Genomic DNA, 27,197 nt, shown 5'->3' with positions numbered 1-27,197 from the left:
AGACAGGATTTTGTTTTACAAAGGTTGAAAGCTTTAAAACTGTTATATTCAGACAGTTCAATTTATTTTCTTTAATTTTATTTGTGGTGCAAAAAGCTTTTACCACATTTTAAAGCCAAAATTTACAAACCTTGTGTTAAAGATAAATGTTAAATAAAATCCATCAAACCATCCCTCACTGAAAACTGTTGTGAAAGTGCAATCTCCTGGAGAATCCCTGCCTACTTCTTCCGACCCGGGCTCCATAGCTATATACATACCTGGGAGATAGCAGCAGGAGACCATTCAGCCTTTCAATCCTGCTCCACCATTCAATGGGAAACAGCTGACCATCCAGCTCAGTCTCCAGTTCCTGCAGTGTTCCAATCCCCTTTCGTGACTTTACCTTGAAGAACTATATCTAAGTCCTCCTTTGGTTTCACTGCCTTTTGTTCCAGTGACGTTGCTGTGTAACTGTGTGGGTGTAGACAGGGGTAATGTGATGGTGCTGCCTCCCTCATCATCCTGCAGTAACATCAATTGGGTTTCAGTAACGAGAGATAGAAACCGTTTCCAGGATATGGGCATCACTAGCTCAGCCAGCATTTATACCCCATCTCTAGTTACCCTTCAGAAGATGGTAGTGAGCTGCTGTCTTGTACCATTCACAGTCCATTTGACGCAGAGAGACCGACAATGCTGGGAGGGAGAGTGTTGCAGGATTTTAGCCGAGTGATTCTCCATCTTTGGTTCATCAAATGTTGTTTAACTTAATCACTATCTGCATGTGATTTTGAGAGTTCAGTCTGCAAATCTTCACCATCTAGCACCCTGTATAAAGGAATATGTACAGATTAGAAATTCAGAACAGACAATTCTAGTTTCTCTGGAATACCCTGTTCCCCTTTCTTCCTCCAAAGCTGTAACCCTCCAGCCCACTTACTCTCTCCAACCATTCTGACTCTGCTACTCCCTAATGTACACCCTCCCCATTCTCATAGCATTACTGATAAACAGGTCTATTCCACCACTTCCCGTGCCTGGTTAGACTCTGCACCTTTTCTGGGTTCACTTCCTTTCCCTTCAGTTGCTGCAAGTCAATAATGTAACAGCAGAATGAAACAAAAGGAAACAGAAAGGGAGGTGGCAGATCCTGGACAGAACAGGAACCTTCAGTCTGGGAGAATGGGTCAGATTCTTCCTTGTTTCCCATTGGTCAATTCCCAGTGTTATGACAAGTTGCAAATGGAACTTGGTCCCATCTAGGCGTAGTGACACTTCGACCCCCCCCCCGCCCCCCCAACTGATCAATACTATAGGCAGATGCGTCCCTTCTCCTGCCAATCACAGTGTGAAATGCTTTCCGCTAGTTACCCTAAAAAACATGCTCCAAAACCCGCCCACATTCTGTACATGTTCAGTGGTGTGTTTCCCCACACACGTGTGGTCCCTGCCTCAGGGACTGTGGGAGTTGTAGTCCCCATGAAGCCTCTGGAGACCTGTCCCTGGAAAGTGAAAGAAAGTGTGGGCTGGAGGGTGTTGTGTATAGGATATCTATTCAGATACACAGGACATGTGGGCTGTCACTGGGATTTACTGAGACATCCGCTTAGACACCCGGACTTCTGACGTAAGGAATATACAGTCGGCCAATTGCGGGGTGGGGAGGTTAATAATGGGCAGCAGATTTTAAGCAGAGGTGGCTCAGTGGCTAGCACTGCTGCCTCACAGTGTCAGGGACCCGGGTTTGATTCCAACATTCGACAACTATGTGGAATTTACACATTCTCCCCATGTCTGCATGGTTTTGTTCGGTGCTCCAGTTTCCTCCCACAGTCCAAAGACGTGCAGGTTGGGTGAATTGGTCATGGCAAATTGCTCACAGGGTCCATGCATGTGCTGGTTAGGCAATTAGCCATGGGAAATGGAGGGTTACAGGGAATGGGTGGGTCTGAATGGGATGCTCATCATAGAGTTGGTGTGGAATCGATGGATGAATACCCTGTTTCTGCACGATAGGGACTCTATTCTATTCTCATGAAGAATGTACCTATCTCAATGTGTTGTGAATCTGTGGAATTTCAAAATGCGGTGGATGCCAAGACATGAGCAAATTTAATGAAGAGATACAGATTTTTAATTTGCAATGAGTTGAAGGGTGAGAGAGAGCAGGTGGGAAAATCCAGCTGAGACTGAGGTGAGCTCAATCATCACCGTATTAAATGGTGGAGCTGGTTCGAAGGGCTGCATTGCCTCTCCTGTGCCCAGGGCTTATCTTCTTACAGTAATAACCAGAAAGATGAATCCAAAAATCACCAACTTCACCAAAGGAGATTTGCAGAAACAGCAGGATAGTCAGGTGGATTAGCGTTCCAAACTTAGGTAGTGAGGAAGGGTGTAGGAGATAATGATTTTGCAATTTTAAACTGAGGGGTGACAGTGATTTATGGTTTTAGACTGTAGTACATTCACACCGTCCAGAATACTCTGTTGTGAATATCTATCCTGTACTTTATTACAAAGCCAAGGTCACTGACAATGAAATCCAAAACACCCAGGAAACATTGCCTCCCCTCGTAATCTGATAAAAAGACTCGTCATAAGTCTGGTTGAATTTAGAGCACAGATGGAAAGCAGGAAGATTAAATCCAATCCCAAGATACTGTGCTTAAACAAAGGAGACTACAATAGGATGAGGCAGGAGTTGGCTAATGCAGATTGCAAGTAAAGACTTTACTGTGGGACAGTTGACAGACAGTGGAGGAATATCAAAGTAACTTTTCAAATTTCTCAGCAAAAGTATATATCAGGGAAAAGGAAGGACTGTAGGAAAAGGAGTAATCTGCCATGTCTAAGGAAATAAGGGAGTCTATCAAATTGAAGTAGAAGGCATACAAATTGGCAAAGACCAAGGAGAAATTCGGAGATTGGAAAAACTTCAAAGATCAACAGAAAGCATGATGGAATTGGGGATAAAAAGTGATGAGTAACTATCCCCAGGGACAGAATAGCAGTTTACACTGCTAGAGGGAAACCTATTGTGTGGGGAACATATGGCCTCTGTAATTGTTGAAGCACCTAACTGTTACCATAGAGATAATCCTGATCAAGTTAAAAATCACAGCACACTCCAAAAGCTTGTACTTCCAAATAATCCTGTTGGATTATAACCTGGTGATGTGTGGTTTTTAACTTTGTCCACCCCACCCCAACCCCGGCTCCTGCACATCAGAATCCTGACAGACAGCCCCACTGAAACTGAAGTGCCTGTCAGGTACTTGAGGGAGCCACGGGGGTGGGCGGGGGGAGGGGTGTGTGGTTTAACCACAAAGTGCTGAACTGAACTAGACTTTTGAACTGCCGTTGCCATGGAGATAATATTGCGAGACAGTCTGTATTCAAAGTCACAAACCACAAAAGGTATAAGAAGGGGAGCCATACATCGGACAGGCGGGGAGTTACCTGATGCTGTCTGAAGGCGTTTTGCATGTACACCATCCAGGGAGCTGCCGTGTCTCATCAATAAAGACTCAAAGAAGACCTCTCAGAGTTCTGTGCCTAGTTATTCCTATCCAGCAGAGTTCAGGAATATGAGTAAACAGCAGTCTTCACAGTGGAGGACACAAAGAACATCCTGATGAAGGGCTTTTGCCCGAAACGTCGATTTTGAAGCTACTTGGATGCTGCCTGAACTGCTGTGCTCTTCCAGCACCACTAATCCAGACACGAAGAACATGCCAGTAATTGATAAGGAGATGGAGGAAGGTGAGGACCAAGAAACAAACATTATCACGAAATGTTAGAGCTGGGCAAGCTAATGGAGCTAAAGGTAAACAAGTCTCCTTGCCCCGATGGAATACATCCCAGGATACCAACAGAGTTAGGGGGAGAAATAGCAAATGCACTTAGAGTTATCGCGTCCTGCAGCAGAGACAGGCCCTTTGGCCCAAACTGGCCCAAGCCAATCAGAATGTCCATCCACACTAACCCCATTTTCCTGCACTTGGCCCATCTGCTTCTGAAACTTTCCTATCCATGTATTTGTCCAAATGTCTTTTACTTGTTGTTAATATACCCACCTCAACCACTTCCACTGGCAGCTCATTCCATATACATACCACATTTGTGGAGAACAGTTGCCCCTCAGGTTCCCATCTATTCTTTCTCCTCTAACTTTAACCTGATGCCTTCCAATCCTTGAGTCCCTGCGAAAAAGACCGAGTGCATTCACCTTACCCATGCCTCTCATGGTCTTATACACTTCTACAAAATATTCCCCCGCAGTTTCCTCTGCTCTAAACAAAATCGTCCTCACTTGTCCAACCTCTCCCTGTACCTCAGACCCCTGAGACCTGGCATCATCCTTGTAAATTTCTTCTTCACCTTTCCTGTTGAATAACTGAAACCTACACTGCACTCATCAAATTTCCAGTGTTTCCCCACGGCGCTGGAACCGATGTGAAAACACCAATGGATTACAATCAATGATCGATAATTCACTCCATTACAACAATCCCATTATCATAACTTTTTCCATGATGCAGGAATCCTTTTGTCTTTCTGGTTTCATGGTTAATTGTCCTCATACAAAATCAATCTGTGGCTTGACTGTTCCTGGGAAATGTGCCATGATTGTTTAGACTTTTAAAAACCAATGAAATCTCTCTCCACAGTCCCCACACTAACATGGACTTCACTGTCTCAGTACTTTTTTCCAGTCACTCGGACATTTGAAATATTCGTCCACGGACAGAATGCACCACCTTTCCATCCAGATGAAAAGGTCAATGATATTCAGATCAGCACGGATCCAGTAACATGAAGTTCAATTTGAATTTCTCAATATGCTATAACAGAGAAAACAGAAAGTGCTGGAGATCCTCAGCAGGTCTGGCAGTATCTGAAATGGTGACAGATGCAGGAAACATTGCAGCGTTGAAGAAGTGTTTAGATGATCACACCAGGCATGTGTGCTTGATGACCATTATGGATAAGATGGGGATAGGGATCATTTCTGGAAGGGCCTTGGTGAGACCACACCTGGAGTACTGTTTACACCTTTGTTCCCCTTTTCCAAGGAAGGCTCTCCTGGTTATTGAGAGAGTGTAAAGGAGGATCACCAGATGAGTCCTGGGATGTGAAGATCGTTAAGGACTGCAGATGCCGGAAGTCAGAGTCTGTACAATGTGGACCTGGGGAGGTGCAGCAGGTCAGGCAGCATCAGAGGAGCAGGAAGGTTGACGTTTTGGGTCAGGACCCTTTGTCAGTCTTGATAAATAGCCCTGACCCGAAACTTCACCTTTCCAGCCCCATCGTATTCATGCTGGTCATCAAGCACCTATTTATTCTAGTCCCACGTTCTGGTACTCAGCGTGGAACCGATATTGTAGTGCCTGGTGTGATCATCTAAACACTTCTTTAAGGCTGCAATGTTTCCTGCATCTGTCACCATTTCAGATGCTGCCCGACCCGCTGAGGATCTCCAGCGCTTTTTGTTTTTATTGCAGGTTTCCACCATTTTCCTGAAGCACAGAGTCATAGACATGTAAACAGCTCCAGATTTTGTTGACTCACATTCCTGGGATGTCAGGACTGATGGCTGAACAGGGACTCAATCTTCGTTTAATCCTCCTTACCTTTGGCTTTCTGAGCCGCTAACTACACCACTAATATTCTACCTCCCATTCTCTGTCCTGAATCTGACCCATATAAGCCTACACCTTCGTTCCCATCCCCCTGCCAGACTAGTTACAAACTCACCAACAGAACTGGCAAAAGCCCCCACCAGATTTGTCTCAGCTCTGCCCGGGGTAACCGGTCAGGCTGGTATAGGTCCCACCTAACCCAGAAACAGTCCCAGTGCCTGAAGAATCAAAACCCTTCTCTGGTACACCATTTCCCCAGCCACACATCCAGCTGATCTACCTTCTCATTCCTGCTCTCATGAGCACATGGCACTGGGAGGAAGTCTGACATTATTACATTTCAGGAGCTACATTTTAATGCCTCTCAGCTCTCCCTGTGTCCAGCTTTCACGCCCTCATCCCTCTGTTTAGCGATGTCCTTGGTATCTGTGTGTTGCACGACCACGGCCTGTTTACCCTCCAGCTCCAGAATGTCCTGCAGCCACTCCATGATATCATGGATCTTGGCACCAGGGAGATTACATACCATCCTGGATTCATGTCTGTGGGCACAGAAGTGCCAGGCTGTACCCCTGATTATTGAATCCCCTGTCACTATAGCCCTGCCACTCTCATTCCTCTTGTTCTGATCAGCAGAGCTCTCTGTGGTGTCATGAACATGGCTGAGGCTGATTTCCCGAGAAGCCACCCCACCCATTCCCGCCCTTACAGAATCCCAAGTGGTAGACAGTATCTGTATGAAAAGGGGATAACAATGGGGGACTCCTGTACTCACTTCCTGAGCCTTTTACTAGATCTGATGTTCACCCATTCCCTTTCTGCCTGTGTAACCCTCACCTGCAGTGTGACTAACTCACTAAACGTGCTGTCCATAACATTCTCAGTATTGCAGATACTCCACAGTGAGTCCACTCCCAGCTCCAGCTCTGAAAAGCAGTTTCCCAGTAGCTGCAGATGGGAACCCTTGCTGCACAAATAGCCGTCAGGGACACTGGAAGCGGCCCTTATTTCCCACATTGTGCAAGAGGAGCACACCACGGGTCTGAGGGCTCCTGTCACAACGTCTCTCTACATTCATCTAGTCACTCCCATTAAGAGAATTTAAATGAGTGAGTAACCTTCCTTCACTTCAAACATGTCCATTACAATAACAAAAAAGATCTTTACTTAAGCTGATATGTCATACTTTAAAAACTTCAATACTCCACAGGTATCACTGACAAATTGGCTATTCCCATTGGGACTGTGAATTTCTGAAAGGCCTGAACTAAAACGGAGTTTCAGCTTCACCTTCTCCCTGTCTCACCTCACTATTTACACCCAACTCCAAAACACTCTCATTGAGCCAAGCAGCCCTCACAGTGCAGCCCTGTCATTTTCATTGTCTGCTCACACCTACACTGTACTGTTCCAATGCACCTCAATGGGAGCTCAGGACCAGCATTGCATCTTTCAATTCAGCCCTTTGTAACCCCAGAGTCAAAATGGACTTCAACAGTTTCTGAATGAACAGACAGTTGTCAGAATCTGGAACGTTCCACCTGAAATGGTGCTGGAATTTGAGTCCACGAAAAATTTGCAGAGAATTGGAAGTAGGGAGTTTACAGATTAACATTATAAAGTGGATGATTGAGACTAAATCTGACAGTTCCTGCAAAAAGACGAGGTGTAATTTGGATAAATCTGTGCTCCCTCTCAGGCCAATACCTCCTTCCACAGCTACAGGGCCAAGATTTGAACACATACCCCAAAGGTGATCCAACCGTGGACTTGAACATCTTTCTGCTTTTGGCTAGACAAAAATATTGAAGATATTTTCCCACAGACGGAACAGACAAACCTTTCTTGTTCCACAGTTAAATGCCAATGATATTCAGATCCTGATGACTCCGCTGACTGTAGAAACTTGTTTATTGAGATCCCTGTCTCAATTATTCTCAATTAATATCCTATAAAATGAATTCACAAAACAAAGCTCACAGTCAGTGCAAGATGAATAGTGAAGGTAAACACTTCTCTCGGTATGTGTTTGATGTGTAAATGCTCCTCTTCAAATCACCCCGCCCCCACCCAGGAAGAGGACACGTTCATGCTCCTTGCTGTACCTTGCCCCAAATAAAGATGGTGGCCATAACCCAGGACCTCTCACTGCCTGAAGCCCAATCCATCTTCCCCTTTGCTGCAAACATGGGACCAAGAGTTTCTAATTCAGACTAACTACCTGCCCAGAGTGTAACTAAACCCTCCCAGTCTACACTGATACATTTCATCTGGTTTCTGCTGCCACTCTCCCCTTTCCGCCTCCTGCACACACCATGGGTTATCGCGGGTCCAGTGACCCTTCCTCAGAACCGATGACAGCTGGGAAAATTAGAATCCCTTCACGAAACAGGCCCTTTGGCCCAACAATTCCACACCCACCCTCCGAAGTTTATCCCACCCAGACCCATTCTCCTATTCTATTACTCTCCATTTCCCCCGAACTAATGCACATCCCTGAACACTACGGGAACCTTAGCTGGGCCAATTCACCGAACCTACAGATCTTTGGACTACAGGAGATAGGGGTTAAAGAGTAAATAATAGGTGGGGACAGAGCCCAAAGGGACACAGGAACATTTGGAAAGATAAAGGAGTGGGAAGGTGGAAAGCTGTTAATGGAGGAGACAGGAACCTTCTAGAATCTCAGTGGCGGTGGTGGAAATGGTGGCTGATGATCTACATTGTGCCTGCAAAAAAGACCCTGAGCTTCCAGTTGCCTGCTCTTTAACACACAAGACTGTTCCCTGTCCAACATCTCTGTCTCACGCTTACTGCAGTGTTCCAGTGAAGCTTGATGCAAGCTGGAAGAACACTTCAGAACATACCCAAATGGCTTCCTATTTCAAAGACTGCAATTTCCCCTCACATGTGGTCAACAATGCCCTCCAGTGTATCTCCTCCACTTCCCACACCACTGCCTTTGAACCCCATCCCTCCAAATGCAACAAAGATGGAATCCCACCATCCTCACCTTCCACCCAGATACAACCCATCATCCTCTGCTCTTTCCACCATCAGATCCAACCACCTGAGATATATTTCCCTCCCCACCCCTTTCAGCATTCCACAGAGACCATACCTTCTGTGACTTCCACGTTAGATCCACGGTCCCCACCAACCCACCCTCCACTCCAAGCACCTTCGCTTGCCACTGCAAGAGGTGGAAAACCTGTGCCCACACCTTCCCCTCACCTCCATCCAAGGCACCATTGGATCCTCCTACATCCAGCAGAGATTTCCCTGCCCACCCAAACACCTCACCTATTGTGTCCCTTGCTCTCAGGACGCCAAATTGTGGAATATTTCAGGGAACATTTCTGGGACACATGCACCAACCAACCCCACCGCCCTGTGGCCGACCACTTCAGCTACCCCCCACCCCCTCCGCCACCACGCTGCCAAGGACATGCAAGAACCCCATCCCAAATCCGAGCCACCCGACACCTGGAGGAAGAACACCTCACCTTCCACCTTGGGAACTTTCAACCACACAGCATCAAGGTTTCCTCATCTCCCCTCCCCCAACCTATCTCAGATTCAACCCTCCAACTCGGCACTGGCCTCTTGAACAGTCCCACCTGCCCATCTTCCTTTCCAATTATCCATTCCACCCTCTCACCACGACATTCCATCTACAACCACCTATTGCCTCCCTAGCTCCCTTCCCCCAACCCCAAACACCCCTCCCTATTTATCTCTCAGCCGTATTCTACCACCCACATTTCTGATGAAGTGCTGACATGCCCAATACATCAATTCTCCTGCTCCTTGGATGCTGCCTGACCTGCTGTGCTTTTCCAGCGCCACACTTTAACACAAACTGGAAGAACAACACCTCATCTCCCACTCGGGGACCCTGCAACCCTCTGGCTTCAACATCAAATTCAATAATTTTAGGTCCTGAACTCTCCCACGTCCTAGTGTCTTTGCCCCCTACCCCACATACCAGGCCTTGTTATTCCGTAGTCTACCATTACACATTACCTATGGTTAGCCACTAACAGTCCCCATAAACAGCTCTTCACCCTCCCCCCCGTCAGATCATTATCCACTCCTGTGTCCAACTGCTCTTATCTCTCTCTTTGGACTCTATCCCCACCTATCATTTACTCCTTAACCCCTACCTTCTGCATTAAAACAGACTTTTTTTTCTCAGTAACATCAGTTCCTGAGGAAGCGTCACTGGATCGAAAATACGAACTGATTTCTTTTCACAGATGCTGCCTGATCTGCTGAGCTTTTCCAGCACCTTCTGGTTGTTGTGTGAGATTTACAGCATCCGAAGTTCTTTTGGTTCTAATTTACCCGGAGTATCTAATTCAGGTCCAGCAGACTGAAACAGTGTTTATCAACCTTCCCAGTCCACACTAACTCCATCTCTCTCCCAGTATTTGCTCTCTCTCCCACTCCTTCACATTCAGTCCCCCCTCACAGTGACACTGCGCCTGCAAAGCTGATGGTCATGTGTTGGCCTGCTGGACCCACCCCTCATTCACTCCCATTGGCTGGAGGATCATGCTAACTCTCCTATTGGTCTGAAGCTGTGTCAATCAGCCAGGGCCCATTGTGACCTGAGTGGTGGGATCCTCCCAGGTGCATCAGAGGCTGAGGGATGACCTCATAGAGGTTTATAAAACCATGAGGGGCCTGGGTAGGATAAATAGACAAGGTCATTTCCCTGGGGTCGGGGAGTCCAGAATGAGAGGGGAAGAATTTAAAATGGATCTGAGGAGCAATTTTTTTCCCCACTGACACTGGTGCGTGTATGGAATCTTCTGTCGGGAAGTGGAGGATGTTGGTACAATTATACCATTATACCATTATATACCAATATATACAATTATCCCATCTGGATGGGTATATCAATAGGAAGGGTGTAGAGTGATATGGGCCAAGTGTTGGCAAATGGGTCTAGATTAGGTTGGGATGTCTGGTCAGCGTGGACCAGTTTAACCAAAGGGTTTATTTTCATGCTGTACATCTCTACGGCTCTGCCCTGTGATGAGCTTCATCATTCACAGTGAATGGGTCAGTATGACAGAGCACAGGGACTGGAGGCTATTCAGCCCATTGGGGCTGTACTCTCTCCCTCTGGAGATGGTGCCAGTCAGTCCCAACTCACCTCCCATTTGGACATAGCCCTCCAAATCCTTCCTTAAAAATGTTAAATTTCAAATTTGTTTTGACAATAACTACTGAATCTGCATCCAGCTGTCGGTCAAAGTGTTCCAGATGCTCAGAACTTACTGAGTAAAATAATCTTCACATTTTTCTTTGCATTATTTGCCAGTTACCTGAAAATAGTTACTAAAAATTGTGATGTTAAAAATTTCTCACTCTGTCTCTCTGTAAATGAAATACTCTGGAAACAAATCAACTCCTGGTCGAAATCACTGCTTAACCTTCTCAGCTCCAAGGAGAATTATCTGACCTTCTGCTAAGTCTCCATAAAAGAGAAACCTATCTTAATTTTAATTTATTAGTGCCATAGAGATGTACAGCACAGAAACAGACCCTTCAGTTCAACTTGTCCATGCCGACCAGATATCCTAAATTAATCTCGTCCCATAATCCAGCCCTTGGCCCATAGCCTTCTAAACCTTTCCCAATCACATATCCAGTGAGATGCCTTTTAAATGTTGTAACTGTACCAGCCTCCACACTTTCTCTGGCAGCTCATTCCATACACATACTACGTTCAGCTTGAAACTTTGCCCCTAATATCCCTTTTCAATCTTTTCCCGCATGCCTGTGCTTTCTTGTTTTGGACTCACCTAAACAGGAATAAGACCCTGGCTGTTTACCCTATCCATGCCCCTAACGATTTTATCAACCTCTATGGTCACCTCTCAGCATCCGATTCTCCAGTGAAAACAGCCTCAGTCTATTCAGCCTCTCCCTGTAGCTCAATCCCTCAACCCTGGCAACATCTTTGCCTCTTTTCTGAATCCTTTCAATTTTCACAATATCATTCCAATAGCAGGGAGACCAGGACTGAAAGCAGAATTCCAGACGTGGCTGAATGAATGTCCTGTACAGCCGCAAAATGACGTCACAACACCTGTACTCAATGCACTGACCAATAAAGGCAAGTACACCAAACACTTTCTTCACTACCCTTTCTATCTATGATTCCACTTTCAAGGAATTATGAACCTGCACTCCAAGATCTCTTTGTTCAGCAACACTCCCATTAAGTGGAGACGTCCTGCCCTGATTTGCTTTTCCAAAATGCAGAAACTCACATATATCTAAATTCAACTTCATCTGCCACTCCTCAGCCCATTTGATCGGAGTCTCATTGTACTTTGAGGTACATCATTTTGTTATCCATTGCACCTCCAATTTTGGTGTCTATTGTAAACCTACTAACCATAGCTCCTATATTCACATAGAAATCATTTATATCAATGGCAAAAAGCAGTGGACCCAGCACCCAGCCTGACAACATATTGCTCATCACAGGCTTCTAGTCCAAAAAGCACCCTCCACTATGACACTGACTGCTCAGCAAGGTTAGAGCTCATGGCATACAGGGAGATCTAACCATTTGGATACAGAACTGGCTCAAAGGCAGAAAACAGAGGGTGGTGATGGAGGGTCGCTTTTCAGACTGGAGGCCTGTGACTAGTGGAGTGTTACAAGGATCACCTTTCGTCATTTATATCAATGACTTAGATGTGAACATAGGAGGTATAGTTAGTGAGATGACACCAAAACTGGAGGTGTAATGGACAGTGAAAAAGATTACCTCAGAGTACAATGGGATCTCGGTCAGATGGGTGAATGGCTGAGGAGTGGTATTTTGGGAAAACAAATCTTAGCAGGATTTATACACTTAATGGTAAGGTCCTGAGGAAGGTTATGAACAAAGAGACCTTGGAGTGCAGGTAGATAGGATAGTGAAGGCAGCATTTGGTATGCTTGCCTTTATCGGACAATGTATTGAGTACAGGAGTTATGAGATCATGTTACAGCTGTACAGGACATTGGTTAGGCCACTTTTGGAACGTTGCGTACAAATCTGGTCTCCCTCCTATTGGAAGGATGTTGTGAAACTTGAAAGGGTTCAGAAAAGATTTACAAGAACGTTGCCAGGGTTGGAGGATTTGAGCTAGGCTGGGGGTTGTATAGAGGTTGAATAGACTGGGCAGTTTTCCCTGCAGCGTCGGAGGCTGAGAGGTGATCTTATCTATGTATATAAAAACATGAGGTGCATGGATAGGATAAATAGACAACGTCTTTTCCCTGGCGTGGGGGATCCCAGCACGAGAGGATATAGGTTTATGGTATGAGGGGAAAGACTTTAAAGAGACTTGAGAGACAATGTTTTCACACAGAGGGTGGTACGTTTATGGAATGAGCTGCCAGAGGAAGTGGTGGAGGCCATTAAGATTGCAACATTTAAAAGGCATCTCCATGTGTCTATGAATAGGAAGGATATGGGCCGGGTGCTGACAGGTGGGACTAGATTGCATTGGGATATCTGATCAGCATGTACTGGTTGGACCGACGGGTCTCTGTTTCTGTGCTGTCCCTCTATGACTCTTTGACCTTCCAGCCAATTCCGTATCCAAACAGCTAGTTCTGCCAGAATTCTATGGTATTGAACCTGCTAACCAGTGTGTTATGTGAAACCTTGTGTCTTTCTCCAGTCCAGGTTAATGATTTCAATGCACAAAGCTATACTGACTCTCCCTAATAATTTCTTGCCTTTCCAATGACATGTAAATCCTGTCCCGGAGAATCCCTTCCAACAACTTCTCTGCCACTGACTTCAGGCTCACCGGTCTACAGTTCCCTGGCTTTTCCTTACCACCTTTCTCAAATAATGGCACCCATCTTCCAGCACTTCACCTGTGGCAATTGATGATACAAATATCGCAGCGAGGGGCCCAGCAAAAGCTTCCCTATTTACCCACAAAGTTCTGGGATACACCTGATCAGATTCAGGGATTTATCCACCTTTATGCATTTTAAGACATCCAGTACCACCTCCTCTGTAATATGTACACTTGCCAAGTTATCACTATTTATTTCTCCAACTTCTCTAACTTCCATATCCCCTTTCAGTAAAAACTGACATGAAATACTTACAGAATCTCTCCCACCTCCTGCTGTTCCCTAGACAGTCTTGTTGATCTTTGAGGGTCGCTATTCTCTGCCTAGTTATTCTTTTGTCTTTAGTGTATTTGTAGAATCTCTTTGGATTCTCCTTAAACCTATTTCCCAAAGCTATCTCATGTCCTTTTTTTGCCTCCTGGTTTTCCGCGAGTATACTCCTTCTGCCCTTATAGTCCCCCAGGGACTCACTCAAACACAGTGGTCTGTACCTGCCATATCCTTCCTTCATTTTCTTGACCAGAGCCTCAATTTCGCAGGTCATGCAGCAATCTCGACGCCTCCCAGCCTTGGCCTTAACGGGAACATACTATCTGCGTACTCTCATTGTCGCAGGCCAATGGAGGCAATGGCAGATGAGGACAGAGAAACAATCATTATCAGTAAAGAGGTATTGTTGGGAAAGCTAACAACCATCCTTATCTCTATAATTCCTCTCTAGCCTCAGAACTATCACTATCTCTGCATCAAAGACATCTCAAAATCTCTGCAACATCCTCCAACCTCTAATCTCCTCCAGTCTCAACATCCTCTCTATCTTTAATCTTGTCCATCCTCTCAAATCTCTGTGATGTGCCTTTCTTTAATTCCAGCCTTCAAGATAACCCATTTTTATTTCAGATTCCTGCACCCAGAGCTCCACAATGTCCCGCTTAACCTCTGTCACATTTTCCTCCAAAAAACATTAATCAATCACGTATCATCTACTCTCATATCACCTTCTCTGACCTGGTTTCTATTGTGGCTTGTCATATTCCTATATTACGCGTTTGTGGTCTACATGACGGAAAACGGTTTTGTGGTCCATTGGGTTTACGCTGGAAAGAAATCTCCCAGCTAATTATTTTAATCCCATTTTCCAGCACAGAGCCCATACTGTCAGCCTTGGCCTTGCAAGTGTGTTCCTAAATAGATTTTAAATGCCATCCGGATTTCTGTCTCTCGCTCTCTTCCAGACAGTGAGTTTAATGCAACTGTTGCTCTATGCTATCACCCACAGGGTTCAGAGGAGCTGGGTCTGTGCGAACCACAGATCGCCCACACATTGTGAAGGATGGCAGGGTCCCTGAGAGGGGCACAGGAGATTTACCAGGATGGTTCACGGAATGGGGGATTTTAGTTGCAGAATTTGTGGGGCATTTTTAACATTAATTGTTCACGTGACATGTGTGTTGCTAATACACATCAAGAATAATCATCCACACTTAATGGACTCTCCTTTTCAACCTCTCCCCTTGCCTGCGCTGTGGTAATATTCATGTTAACCACTACCAGACATCTCTCTCTAATGAGAGAGCAGTCCTATGGTCAGGTAGGACAATGCTGACTTGATCTTTTACACAGTGATGCCACTGTGCCTCGAGGGAATGCTGAAGGTGGTGGATGGGAAACTACTCAGGTACAGTGCTTTATCCTGGAGGATGTTCACTTTCTTTAATATTGTTGGGGGGGGGGCGGGGGGGGGTGCATTGATGCAGGCAAGTGGAGAATGTTCCAACACAACCCTGATGTGTACCTTATAGAGAGCAAACAGACATTGGGGAATCAGCGGTTTGGAAAAACTGAGATTGTTCTCCTTGTAGCAAAGGAAATTTGGGAAGCTGTGACAAAGCGGTTTACAAAAGTTACACGTTGTAATAATAAACCTTAGACCCATCAGCTCTATATACAAGGATTACAGAACACAGGTTGAAGATTTGGGAAGATCTATTGAAAGGATGGTTTGATTCAAAGGAGAACTTTTATTCAGCAAATGGTATTGATCTGGAACACAATACTCTCACACAATATGAATATCCATGTCCTGACGAATGGAGTAATTCTGTCAGAGTTTGGCGTTACAATGACTGAGATTACCATCTGAATATCTGCCTGTAATACAAGTTTATAAAATCCGTCACTGTCAGTTCAAGTTTGAAAATCATACAATCCCCTCCTCCTGGCCCAGGACGACTGTACACATTACCCCTGGTGGAGGTTAGCAGGCACTTCAAGGGCAAATCTATGTGGGTTTCTGTGAGTTTCCACATTGGGACTTCATGTGACTGAACATGGGACAGAATATCCCAAGATTCAGTGAGATATGGAGAGCAGGATTTGCTTCCTTTTCTTTCCTTTCGTGATGCCGCTGTGCCTCCACAATAAGACATGGGGTGTGAAAGGCTCATGCACCTTGATGGGCAAGATGTCTCCATTCTGACCAATGGGCAGCAAGCTCCTCCCAGTCATGAAACAGAGTATCCCTGAAAGATAGCAACTGCTTCCCACTGCCCAGTGCTCCCAGTACATGGTTCGAATAATGAGTGGATGGCACGGTGGCACAGTGGTTAGCACTGCTGCCTCACAGCGCCAGAGATCCGGGTTCAATTCCCGACTCAGGCGACTAACTGTGTGGAGTTTGCATGTTCTCCCCGTGTCTGCGTGGGTTTCCTCCGGGTGCTCCAGTTTCCTCCCACAGTCCAAAGATGTGCAGGTCAGGTGAATTGGCCATGCGAAATTACCCGTAGTGTTAGGTAAGGGGTAGATGTAGGGGTATGGCTGGGGTGCGCTTCGGCGGAGCGGTGTGGACTTGTTGGGCCGAAGGGCCTGTTTCCACACTGTAAATAATCTAATCTAATCTAATCTAAATCTCCTAGAAAAGGCATAACAGGAAAGTTCCAAAAGGATTATAAACAGTTTACAGAGAGATATTCACAGGAAACGTGGGCAACAAGTTGGCAAATGGAGTATAACTTGGGATAAACTATAGAAAGGTGCACCACAAAGGGACTGGGGGAAAATGAGCAGGAAACACACAAAGCTAGCACACAGTTACAACATAGAATCAGGAAAGGGAATGGAATGCTGTCCCTTATTTCAAAGAGTTTGCAATATAAAAGTTTGGAGTATATACCTTAGGGAAACTAAACAAATGGCAAGTGAGACCACATCTGGAGTAACGTGAACAGATTTGGTCACTTTAGTTATCCAAATCGAGCATTTCAGAGAAGATCCATTGGGATGATCCCCGTTTTGAAGGGATTATCCGGTAAGCAAAGGCTGAATAAATTGGGAATCTACTCACTGGACTTTGGAAGAATGAGAGGTGATCTCTTTGAAACATACAGGATTCTGTCAAGGTTTGACAGGGTAAATACGGAGACGATGTGTCCCATTACGGGTGAATCTTGAACCAGATTCTGGATCAGTCGCGGAATCAAGGATTCTGTTTCAGATTTGTCAAGTTAAAGGCAACACCGACACAGGTTAGGGTTTCAGTAGCAATGGAGCTGGCGCGAGAAGGAGACAAGCAACGTTTTAGAGATTGGAATTCCTGGTATTTGTGATTGTGTAAATGTCTGATCAGAAGGTCACCTTGGGGTCAGATATGAAAGCAAGATTGTGAAGAATGTAGTTCTGCCTCAGACACTTCCCAGTGAGAGGGAGGGACACAGCAGTAAGGGAAATGAATTTGGAATAGCAACTGAAGGCAATGGGTTTAACAATTACAGTGTTTCATTGGAGTGAATTGCAGCTAATTGAAGCGTGGTGAGCAATTTGATAACTGAGTAATAGTGGAGTAATGGAGAGGGATGATGGGGAGGGAGAGCTGGGCATTGCCAGTGTACATGTGAAACCTAACACGGTGCTTTTGGGCGATGATACCTCCTGGCAGTATGTAGGTGAGAAACAGGACGGGCCAAGGATAGATCCTGGAGGGACACCAAATACAATGAACTCAGAAAGGAAAGGGAGAGTGGAGATGGAGCAGGATTTTCCAATGATGGTGAGGTCAAATATTAGGTTTTAGCCGAATGGGAAAGAAGGACATAACCAGAAAAAACAGACAGACAGATCATGGAACAATATCTGTGAATTGCAATGGGGGTGGATGGGTGGGGGGGTGGGGGGGGGAGAGAGCGGTGACAAGCGGGAGGATGAGACAGAGACTTGGAATGTCCATCATTTAGCTACACTAGGGTAAATGGTCAAGATGACCTCAGATAAGGTTTGACAAGAGACTCTAGGAAATGCAAGTTAAGGACTAAAATGAGGAGCACCCTTGTGAGGCAGTTTGGCTCGGTGGGCTAGTGGAGAGGGAGGAAAGAAGCAGAGGCAGCTGATTGGATTGTCTCAATTTTATGGACAGAGAAACTCCATGTGCTCCTCACTCTTGTTGTTGGAGGGGAGGATGTAGGAGACAGGATAATGGACAGTGTTTTTATCTCCAAAACAATAAACAAAACCTGTGATAGTGATTCTAAAAATAAGTGAACAAACCTGTCATATTTATCATTTATCAAGAATATTAAAATATACAACTGAAGTTCAGGTTTGAATCCCAAATCGGTAGAGGGTGGCTCTGAAGTCAAGAAAAAAATAACTGGAATGAAGAATCTACTGTTTGCCATGGAACCATTGGGGATGTTTTTCTGCCATTGACAATGCCCTTGAGGGAAAGAAACCCGACAGAAGGCCATCAAATCACTCATTGTATTAATCACTGCACAGTCTCAACAAAGGAATGAAATTGGATGGACCACATTACATCTACCAATGCACTGGAAAATACAACCACACAATCAGCCCTCTTGACCCTGCAACTTCTGTCTCACTGTGGGCCAACAACAGCAGCATAACTGTACTCCAGCCCAGTCTGAAATCTCATCGCCTGATATCCCCCACTCAACCATTAACATCAAGCCAGGGGAATCAACGCTGGTTCAATGGTGAATGCAGGAGGGCATGCCAGGACCAGTACCAGGCCTACCTAAAAATGAGGTGCCAACCTGGTGCAGATACCAAACCTGCATGCCAAACAGTACAAGCAACACCAAATAGAACTAAGTGATCCCATAGCCAATAGATTAGATCTGAGCTCTGCAGTTCTGCCACACCAAGTCAAGAAGAGTGATGGACAATTAAACAACTCACTGGAGGAAGCATCACAGATATCCCCACCCTTCCTGATGGAGGGGTCTCACACATCCATTCCACAGATAAGAGGACAGCATTAGCAGCGATTTTCAGCCAGCAGTGCCAAGTGGATGAGCCTTCTCCATTGGTCCCTGACATCACAGATATGGATCGAAATGGTTTAAAACTCATTTCAAATCAGATCAAGAAATGGAGAAGTAGTGTAAAGGTAATGGACCCTGCCAATATTCTGGCAATAATACTGTTGGCTGTGCTCCTGCACCTGCTGCCCACCAAGGCAAGTACTGCTCCAGCACTGGCACCTACTGACTTTGTGGAACATTGCTCAGGGATGTTCCAACACAAAAACACAGGGCAGATCCAACTCAGCCAATTCCCCTCCATCAGTCCACACTCGCTCAGCAGTGAAGTGATGGAAGGTGTCATCAACAGTGCTGTCAAGCAACTGCTCAGCAATAACCTGCTCAGCGATGCCCAGTTTGGGTTCTGCCAGGGCCACTCAGTTCCTGAGCATGTTACAGACTTGATTCACAAACGGACAAACAGCTGAATGAGGTGAGGATGACAGGCCAGACCCCCTCCAAGTCCACTATTTCGACATCAGTGATATCACCTGACCTCGCCACCGTCTCAGCTCATTTGCTGAAACTCTCATTCATTCCTTTTGTTAACTCTAGATTTCATTATCTAAACCAGCATCCCACATTCACCTTCCCGATAATCTCAAGAATATTAAAAACTCTACTGCCGAAGTGCTCACTTGTACCAAAACTTGCCGATCAATCAAAAGACTCCCATTTATAAGCGACAACAATTTACTTTCGCACCTTTGAATTAATTCCTGGCTGTAATTATTCCTATCTCCCAGCACCACACACCCTTTCATATCTCAATAACTCATTTTAGTTCAGACTCTCAATCATGTGTTTAATTTTGAGTTCACCTGTGTGACTGTTTCTATAGACTGCAAGGGAACATGGTCTGGAATCCCCACTAAGATCTACTTTCTTCCTTTAAGGCATTCTTGAAAAACTGCTTATTTGGCAATGGTTGTGGTCACTGGACACAATATTCTCCATCTGTAGCCTTATGTCAAAAGTTCTCAATAATATTTTTGTGAAATTAAAACCATGATGATTTGCACAGATATCTTCTACTCTTCAATATCGCTGAGTGAATAATCTGTAATGTCACTTACCCAACCACCTTCACCATACAAACTGCAGCAGTACAAGGAAGTCAAACATCACCCTCTCCACAGGCAACAAGGCTTTGGCATTGATCACTGGTTTCTTGGACGGAGAAATACACAGTTGATGTTTCAGGGAGTGCAATATGAATTACAGGGAATGAAAATGATGCACAATTTGACTGTCAGAAATGGAAGGAAAACGCACTCGCTTATTGGACAAAAGAATTTTTGACTGTCAAAGATATTGTGGAAAAAATAACCTGATAATGGAACAGCTTATGGTCACGAGCCGGGCAGCAGTGGACAATTCATTTACATTCCTGAAGAAGGGTTTATGCCCAAAACATTCATTCTCCTGCTCCTCGGGTGCTGCCTGGCCTGCTGTGTTTTTCCAGCTCTATATTTTTCAAATCATTTACAAAACAGCTGTGAAAGTAATAGTAAAATACTATACAGAGCAAAAATACACCCATGAGAGACTGAGGAAGCTAGATAATGAACAAGTGGACATCAGAGAACCCAGAGGTGAACCAGAGCAGAACTCACTTTTATGATCCCACAGTCAAAGATGTCTAGCACAGAAACAGGCTTCTTCGGTCCAACCTATGCCAACCAGATATCCTAGCTTAATCTATCTAAATTAAATCCTATTTGCCACTCCTCAGCCCATTGGCCCATCTGATCAATATCCCACTGTCCTCTGAGATAACCTCCTTCATTGTCCACAATACCTCCAATTTTGTCGTCACCTGCAAACTTACTAACTATACGGCCTCTATTCACATCCAAATCATTTAAATGAATGACGAAACAAATCCAGAAAAAAGTCCATTTCTCTGGGTTTGAATGTGCTCTGTGTAAATCCTGCACTATGACTCTTTTTACCAGGGAAGGCTGCACATACATCCCTCTGAACTTTGCCCCCTACAAAGCTGGCGGCCGCCCACGTGTCCAGTGAATCATTGCCCCGAATAAAGATGGCGGCGCTCACTCGGGCCGATTACTCAACGAGGCATTTTCCCGTTTGCTGCAAAAGTTTCAGATTTGTATTTTCCGATGTGTACTAAATGATTGCAAAACCTCTCAGACCATACCAACACCATTTCCCTCCCGCTTCCTGCTGTTTATTTCTTTCCTTACCGACAGATCTCCGCGCGCACACTCCGAACATCCGCGCCCCAAGAAAGTCTAGTCCCGCCCTCATTCACTGATTGGCCGGAGGACCAACTGCCCCGCCAGGTCCTCCAGCTCCGCCCCTGCCTTTCCATTGGTCCGCCGCTGACATCAATCACTTCTTCTGTCCAACCTGTCTATGACAACCAGATATCCCTACCTAATCTATCTAAATTAAATCCTATCTGCCTGTCCTCAGCCCATTGGCCCATCTGATCAATATCCCATTGTATTCTGAGATAACCTTCTTCATTGTCCACAATACCAACTGTTGGCTGGAGCTTGCGCACTGCTTCGTGGCTTTTGTTGCTGTTTCTCAGTCACAAGAGTGAGGGACAAAGTTAAAAATCACACACCCACCTGATGAAGGACCAGCAAAGTAGGGCTTCCAAATAAACCTGTTGGACTATAACCTGGTGTTCTGTGAATTTTAATTTTGTCCATCCTAATCCAACACCAGCCCCTCCAAGTCACGAGTGATGGAGGCATGCAAAATATAAGAACAAAAGATCTTGGAAAATGAGAAGGCCGTCCTGCCCTTCGAGCCTGCTCTACCATTCAATAAGATCATGGCTGATCATTTTGTGGACGCAGAACCATTTACCCACGTTCTTACCGTATTCCTTAATTAATTATTTCTTTTTTAAAAAAAACTAACTTAGCTTTAAAAACGTTTACTGAACTAGCATCAACTATTTCCCTGGGCAATGCATTCCATAGAGGTCAAGAAGTTCCTTCTCAATTCAGTCCTAAATTTGCTGCCTCTAATCTTGAGGCGATGCCCTCTTGTCCTAGCTTCGTTTCTAGCCAGTGGAAACATCCTCTCTACTTCTTTTTTATCCATTCCATTCATTATTTTATATCTTTCCATTCTTCTGAATTCCAATGAATATAATCCCAATCTACTCAGTCTCTGTTAAACCAAACCCCTCACCTCCGGAGTCAACATAGTTAACCTCCTCTGCACCCCCTCTAGTGCCAGTACACCCTTGAGCAAGAAAGGAGATAAAAAACTACATGCAGTACTCCAGGTGTGGGATCACCAGCACCCACTATAGCCCACCTCTGCTTTTAAACACAATCTCTTCAGCAATGAAGGACAATATTCCATTTGACTTCTGAATTGATTGTTGTACCTGGTGACCAACCCTCCTACAGAAGGATGTTCAGGTGCCTCTGCATAGCAAATAATGCATTTTTTTAAAATTCAAGTAATAATCTTTTTACTAATATTACTCCAACCAAAGAGTATGACTTTACATTTATGAACATAATATTCCACTTGCCAAACCATTGCCCACTCACTCAATGTATCTCTGTTCCTCTGCAAAGTTTCCCAGTCCTCCACACACTTTGTTCTGCTACTCATCTTAGTCTCATATGCAAACTTTGACACCCTACATGTGGTCCCCAACTCCACATCATCTGTATCAATTCTAAATAATTGCAGTCCCAACACTGATCCTAGAGGCACGCTACTAGTTACTGATTGCCAGCCAGATTAAGGCTTATTTATCCCCACTCTTTGCTTCCTGTTAGTCAACCAATCTTCTATCCATGCTAATACTCTATCCCATGCACCCTTATATAATGCAACAGCCACTTGCGTGGCACCTTGTTGAAGGCCTTTTGGAAATCCAGACATGCCGCATTCTCTGGGTCCCCATTGTCCACGTTGGTCTTCTTAGAATTCCAAATGTCTTCTTAGAATTCCAAACGATTTGTCAAGCATGACCTGCCCTTCATGAATCCATGCTCTGTCTGCACAATGGGACAATTTCTATCGAGATTCCCTGCTATTTCTTCCTTGATAATAGACCAAAGCATCTTTCCAACTACAGAGAATAAACAAACTGGTGTAGAATTCCCTATCTTTTGTCCACCGCCTTTTCTTACAGTCCTTCCTTTTCACTGGAATATGCCTTTGCTGAACACTTCCTAAAATGTCTTTGAAAATCTTTCACTGCTCATCAACTGTCCCACCATAAAATCTTTGTTTCCAGTCTACTTTATCCAGGTTCTCCCTCATTCTATTTTAGTTCCCCATGTTCAAGCACAGGACCAAGGTATTAGATTTTATCTTTACACTCTCCATATGTGTTCTAACTTCAACCTTACAGTGATCACTTCTTCCAAGAGGATCCCTAACTCTGAGGTCATTAATTATTCCTGTCTCATTGCACAGGGGCCAGATCTTGGATAGCTTGCTCCTTGTCAGTTCCGTTTCATACTGTTCAAAAAAACTATCATGGATACACTTAATGAACTCCTCACGGCTACCCTGACTGAGCTGGTTTGACCAATCTACATGTAGATTCAAATCACCCATGGTAATAGACATGCCATTTTTACAGGCTTTAGTTATTTCTTTGTGTATTGCCCATCCCAACGTGACGTTATTATTTGGCCTACACACTGCGCCTATCAGTGACTTTCTTGTTAACATTTTGAAAGCATCATTCCTGTTTCTCCTAATGTATGGCAATAAAAACAACTACTTGCATTGTATGGAATCTTTCACAATAGCAAATCTCCTAAGGTGCTTCATGGATGATCAAAACATTGAATAAAGAGAATGATTTTAAAATACAATTAACGGAGGATAGAGAAGGTTAGGGAGGGTATTCCACAGACTTCTGTCCTTGGCAGCTCCAATTGTGGAGAGATGCAGGTGGGGTGGGTTGGAAAGGGAACGTGCAAAGCGGAAAACGAGGAGCACAGGCAGTGCATAAGGTCTTAAGGACAGAGGAGGTTCTGGACTGAGTCTGTCTGTCATAGACAGTATGGCTGCTTCATGGCGTTTGAAGCACCGCAATGGGCCCATGGATGTCATATTAGTCAAGAATAGTATAACGGTGGCTGAGGGAACTTTTGATGAGGACTTCTGTACTGAAGTAGTGTGGGCTGAGGTTAGAAACAGGAGAGGGGAGGTCACATTGCTTGGATTTTTTTGTAGGCTGCTGCAGAGTTCCAGGGAGGGGGAAGAGAGGATTAGCAAAATTACTCTGGGTAGGAGTGAAAGTAACATTGTGGTCATTATGGGGGACTTTAACTTCCCAAACATTGACTGAAAATGCTATAACTCTAGTATATCGGATGGATCAGTTTTTGTCCAATGTGTACAGGAGGGTTTCCTGACACAGTATGTCGAAGGGCCGACAAGAGGGGAGGCCACATTGGATCTGGTGCTTGGTCATGAACCGGACTAGGTGTTTGATTTAGGTGTAGGTGTGCACTTTGGAGAGAGTGATCATAATTCAGTTATGTTTAGTTTAGCAATGAAAAGGGATAGATACATGCCACAGGTGAAGACTGATCAATGGGGCAGTGGCAATTATAATGCGATTCTGTAAGAATTAGGATGCATAGAATGGGGCAGTGAAATGCAGTGGATGCAGACAATGGAAATGTGGAGCTGGTTTAAGGAACAGATATTGCATGTCCTTGATAGGTATGTCCCTGTCAGGCAGGAGGAAGTGATAAGGTAAGGGAACTGTGGTTTAGCACAGAAATTGCATCTCTTCTTAAGAAGAAGTAGGAGGCTTATGTGTTGATGAGGCAAATGGTACAGATGAGGCGATGGAGACTTACAGATCAGCTAGGAAGGATTTAAAGAGAGTTAAGAAGAGCAAAGAGAGGACACAAGCAGTCTTTAGCGAGTAGAATAAAGGAGAACCCTAAAGCTTTCTATAGGTATGTGAGGAATAAACGATAGGGTAGGAATCGGGCCAATCAAAGACAGAAGTGGGAAGTTGAGTGTGGACACTGTGGAAATTGGAGAGGTGCTAAACGAATATTTCTCATTGGTTTTCACTCAGGAAAATGAGAATATTGCAGACAATAATGAGGTAGAAGATGTTAGACGAGAAAGGATCGAGGTTAGTTACGAACAGGTGTTATCAATTTTAGAAGGATTGAAAGTAGACAATTCCCCTGGGCTGGATGGGATTTATCCGTGGATTTTCTGGGAAGCTAGGGAGAAGATAGCAAATACTTCGGCTTTGATATTGAGTCGTCATTGCCTACAAGTTCAGTACCAGGGGACTGGATGATTGCAAATGTTATGCCCTTGATCAAGAGGGGCAGTAGAGATGACCCAGGTAATTATATACCAGTGAGCCTTACTTCTGTTGTAGGAAAGGTTTTGGAAAGGATTATAAGAGACACTATTTGTAATCATCTGGCAAACAATATGATTTCAGATCATCAATATGGTTTCGTCAAGGGCAGGTCGTGTCTCACAAACTTCATTGAGTATTTTCGAGATGGTGACCAAGCATATAGATGAGGGTAGGGCAGTTGACGTGGTATACATGGACTTCAGGAATGCCTTTGATAAGGTTCCAAATGGTAGGCTCTTAGATAAAATGCAGCGACATGGAATTGAGTGTGATTTAGCAGTTTGGATTAGAAACTGGCTTTCTGAAAGAAGGCAGCAAGTGGTGGATGATGGAAAATAATCAGCCTCCAGTGCAGTTATTAGTGGTGTGCCACAAGGGTCTGTTTTGGGACCACTGCTGTTTGTAATTTGTTATAAAAGTCTTAGATGCAGGCATAGGAGGATGGATTGGTAAATTTGCAGATGACACGAAAGTCAGTGGAGTAGTGGACAGTGTGGAAGAATATTACAGGTTGCAGGTGGACTTGGATAAACTGCAGAATTGGGCTGAAGGGTGGCAAATGGAGTTCAATGCAGCTAAATGTTAGGCGATGCACTTTGTGAAGAATAACAGGAAGGCAGAGTACTGGGTCAATGGAAACATTCTTGGTAATGTAGATGTGCAGAGGGATGTTGGAGTCCACGTACATAGATGCCTGAAAGTTGCCACCCAGGTGTACAGTACTGTTAAGGTGTCATACAGTGTGTTAGGTTTCATTCGTAGATGGATTGAGTTCTGGAACCACAATATCATGCTGCAACTATACAAAAAACTGGTGCGGCCATATTTGGAATATTATGTGCAGTTCTGGTGCCCATATTTCGGGAAGGATGTGGAAGCATTGGAAGAGGTGCAGAGGAGATTTACCAGGATATTGTGTGGTCTGGAGGGAAGGTCTTATGAGGAAAGATTGAGCAATTTGAACGTGTTCTCATTGGCAAGAAGGCGGCTAAGAGAGGATTTGATAGAGACATAAAAGATGATCAGAGGCTTAAATAGGGTAGACAGTGAAAGTCTTTTTCCTAGGATGATGACATCAGTGTGTATGAGGGGGCATAACTACAAATTGAGGGGTGATAGATTTAAGACAGATGTCAGAGGCAGGTTCTTTACTCAGAGACTGGTTAGGGCGTGGAATCCACTACCTACTAATGTAGTTAACTCAGCCACGTTAATGAGATTTAAACAGTCCTTTAGACATGCACATGGGTGGTTTCAGGATAGTGTAGGGGGATGAGCTGAGAATAGTTCATAGGTTGGCGCAACATCAAGGACTGAAGGGCCTGTTCTGCGCTGTGTTGTTCTCTGGCTATTGTGCTACAAGAGATTTTTACTGTCTTAAACAGAGTGATGGATCTTGTATTGTGAGCTTACGAAGTGTCACTGATCTCAACCAAACATGTACGAGGTAGCGAATGCTGCCTGACCTGCTGAGCTTTTCCAGCAACTCATTTTTCAGCTCTGATCTCCAGCATCTGCAGTCCTCACTTTCTCCATGTCCTAGGTAGAGTCAGGGCAATAATAAGATGCTGCAACAGGAGGGGGACAGGTAGCTCCATACAAAACCCCACTCCTTCTCAACTTTTTTCACCACAAAAACCGAGCGCCTTCCAGAAAAGCACCTCTATATCCCACCACAACATTTTGCCCCCACAATCGTGGTATCTGGCTGTGCACTAAGAGGAGTGCAACAGTCTGTACTGGGACCCTGAAACGCTTCGTAAAGAGTCAAATCATCTGAGCATTGAGAGCCCCACCACGTTGCATGCATTTTCTATTGTTTTCTCTCTGTTCCTGACTTCCCTTGTTTTTCCTAAATAACCTGCTAAAAGTTGTTGTTACACACACCTGCACAAGCTGTGAATTGAACCCAAGCCTCTTGGTCCAAGATTCAGGATATTTTCACCGCGTCACAAAACATCGACTCGAACTTCCTTTGTCCCTTGCCTGCGAAGTCTCGCCTGAATC

General features: G+C 44.7%; 1 long non-coding RNA gene across 2 annotated transcripts; it reads right to left on the bottom strand.

Annotated features, from left to right (window-relative positions):
- Positions 1-785: 785 nt before the first annotated feature.
- Positions 786-27,181, bottom strand: LOC140485499 (uncharacterized). 2 transcript variants are annotated; one of them, XR_011962363.1, is made up of 3 exons: positions 27,078-27,181; positions 19,903-19,996; positions 786-810 (listed from the first exon to the last, which is right to left on the bottom strand). It is a non-coding gene; the product is annotated as an uncharacterized lncRNA (long non-coding RNA). The 2 variants fall into 2 exon arrangements; XR_011962362.1 differs by lacking the exon at positions 786-810 and adding an exon at positions 15,612-15,659.
- Positions 27,182-27,197: the final 16 nt, after the last annotated feature.

Source organism: Chiloscyllium punctatum, chromosome 14, assembly GCF_047496795.1.
Source record: "Chiloscyllium punctatum isolate Juve2018m chromosome 14, sChiPun1.3, whole genome shotgun sequence".
NCBI classification, from domain to species: Eukaryota; Metazoa; Chordata; class Chondrichthyes; order Orectolobiformes; family Hemiscylliidae; genus Chiloscyllium; species Chiloscyllium punctatum.
Note: the sequence above shows the minus strand (reverse complement) of the source record. Positions and strands in the feature narration are given on the sequence as shown.